Here is a 3,274-nt window from a genome sequence, read left to right as displayed (position 1 = left end):
GTTTATTCTGAGCATATAAGCTTATATATCAGCAAAATACCTATAACTTTATTATAATAGTAAATATACATTGTACTTATATTTTGATAAACTTAAGACTTTCATATATTTTAAATGGACTTATTAATAACTTATTTTATTTCATAGGATTTTTATAATTCTATATTTTGGAAGCATTCAGGAAATGATTATCTTTTCAAATACTATTAATAGAAAGCAAGTTGGAAATGGCAATTGAGACATTATTTATGCATTCAATGTCTTACCTAATTTTCTTTCAAAAGTATAATGCAGTAGTCATGTAATATTTTAACTCTGTTGATGAAAATAACATTATCAAGCCATTTGTCCTGATTCTTTGAAAATAAGACACAAAAATGACTCCAAACATAAGTGACTATATAGAACACTTTGGCACTTAAGTTGTGATGATACCCAAAACTCTATAGCCTGTTTTAAAAGAGCAGGAGTAAGTCATCTAAACACATCGTTACAACTGATGAAATGCTACTATATAATGTATTTTGGAAGCACTTATTAGTCCTTACTAAAAACACACTAGTACCAATCCTGCTGCACACATGAATACCACTGAGGATGTTAGGGATTTGTAACCATCATGCACCTTTTTTGTTTTTCATATTTGCATTGTTTTATGCTTTTCTGGGTAACAAGTAAATAATCTTTTGAGATTATCAATTCAATTTTTAAATTTAATTTCTTTTTTTGTGAGTGAAACAAACTTGAAGTACTATTCTCTAATGTCATTTAACTAATGAAAACATAATTGTTCCCCATAAATCAGACATAGTGTAAAATACTAAAAAGCCACGTCATCACTAATTGTGAGAGAGATATACATTAAAACCATGATATCACTCACACCTGTCAGAATGATCATCAATAATAAAGCAAAAAACAACAAATACTGGTGAGGATGTGGAGAATAGAGAACCCTCATGTACTGTTGGTGGGAATGTAGACCGGTGTAGCCACCATGGAAAACAGTATGGAATTTCCTCAAAAAATTAACATTGGAATTGTCTTTTGACCCAGCAATCCTACTGTTGGGAATGTACCCTCAGAATCCCAAAACACTAATTTCAAAGAACCTATGCACTTCAATGTTCATAGTACCATTATTTATAATAGCCAAGTGCTGGAAACAGCCTAAGTGCCCATCAGTAAATGAGTGGATTAAACAACTGTGGTACATCTACACAATGGTACACTATGCAGCAAAAGGAATTCTTACCTTTTACAACAGCATGGCTGAAACTGGAGAATATTATGCTAAGTGAAATAATCCAGTTGGTGAAAGACAAATACCATATGATATCTCTTATAAGAGGAATCTAATGAACAAAATAACTAACGAGCAAAACAGAGAAATATGGAAACAGGGAACAGACTGACAATTGCCAGAGGAAAGGGTGGAGGGAGGGAATGGTGGAAAGAAGGGGAAGGGAGTAGTAAAAGAACATGTATGAAGGGTCTGTGGACATGGACAGTGGTGTGAGGATGGACTGTGGCAATGCAGGGGGGCAGTGGGTGGGACAGAGGAGGTCAAAGGGGGAGAATTGGGATGACAGTAATAGAATAGACAAGAATAAGAAATGAATAAATAAAAGCCACGCCAACTTCCTGTGTGAGCCTTACTTGACTAAGTGCAAGGATATTTTTAAGTTACTTCTGAGTATACATTTGGCACCAAAGGCCAAGTACTTATATGGTATAAATATTTACTCATTGCCTTTTCCTATGTAAGTACTCTCAGTTTACCATAGTCTACGTGTTGTTAGTCATACCTTGGCATCCAGTGGGACATGCCAGGTGTTCCATAAAGGGAAGGAATGGAGAAAAGACAGGGAGAAACACAGGCAAACCAACAGGATAGATAAAGTGAGCAGCACATGCTCCTTATGTCACAAGTGGGTTTCGTGCAATAGCAGGAGTTGTTGAAGCAGATTTACAGAGCACGACTTTAGGTCATTCTGCGGAAGGGCTGGTTGTGATTCGAAGTTGGCCTTAGAGAAGTCTCTCAATAGATAGTGAGATTTTTATTCAACAATCTGAGGTTCAGTAATTAGAGGACCCCAGATTCTTGGAGAAAATTGTCAGAAGAAATATAGACATCTAAAGCTAATTGAAATTCCCAGATTGGCAACTTCAGTAGTTACTAAAAGAGGAACTAGGAAACAAGCAAGATTTGGGGGGCCTAATCAATGACCAAAGGGAATACAATTTACAGTGGGATAGTTGAGGTTTAAATTCCAGGTATTTAAATTCTTTATCCTTTTGTAAAATGGGGAGAATATAATAGTACCCATTTTAAAAGATTTTTGTGAGGATTAAATGAGATAATTACTGTAAAGTAAGTTTCTTAGATTAATTTTGGCATCCCGAAATATTAAATAAATATTAGCAGTTATGGCAAATTACTGTGGCAAGATAATCACTTTTTCTCTCCGGGATCCACCCCACCTTTCCCCTGCAATTCAGTGAAGCAGCCACATTCTTTAGTATCCCATGGCCTCAGAAGAAGTTACACTGCTAGGCTCAACATAAAAACCATTTAAAAGACACATCTTTTCTGTGTGATGATTGCTGGGAGGAGGGGAGTATAAGGGGCCTAAAGGTAATAAAAAATACATTAAAGATTAAAGAAAAGAAAAGGAAAAAAAAGAAAAGCACAAAAACAAACAAAAAAAGACACATGCTTTCTTGCCGTTTGATGATGTCTGACATCCTTAGGATGAAGGAATTAGGTAAAATGCTCACGAATGGAAATAGGGTAGAAAAGGAGAGTTTGAAAGATCCAAAGAAAATACAGAAGTATTTCCTTTTCTCTAACAATCGGTGAGCAAACAGCAAAGGTAGAGGTTGCAAGGAGAGACCTGAGATGCCAAACAGGTCTGGCTTCTTGCCGAAGCCATGTCTGCTGAGACCTTCACAGAGAATAGGGCTCTAATGATGACTAAATCAGGATTTCCCACCAGCCATGCATGGAGGATTAGAATCCATTCTAATCTGATGGTTAAAAAAAAGGTTAAAAGTGGACATTTCCTATATACTTAAGTTTATGGATTCTGATCCATGTATTCTACATTATAATCATTACCACACATGTGAATAAGAATTCAACAATTAGCAATATTAAGAGAGTTCTGAGTCTTTAACTGAACCCTGCTATATAGATCTGCAGCTACATGAATACCTTATGGATCAGGTAATATTTGACCTTGGAAACCAGTACAAGGATAAACCCACAGGC

This window comes from Artibeus jamaicensis, unplaced genomic scaffold (assembly GCF_021234435.1).
Source record: "Artibeus jamaicensis isolate MK-2021 breed Jamaican fruit bat unplaced genomic scaffold, CSHL_Jam_final contig_923, whole genome shotgun sequence".
NCBI lineage: Eukaryota > Metazoa > Chordata > Mammalia > Chiroptera > Phyllostomidae > Artibeus > Artibeus jamaicensis.
Note: the sequence above shows the minus strand (reverse complement) of the source record.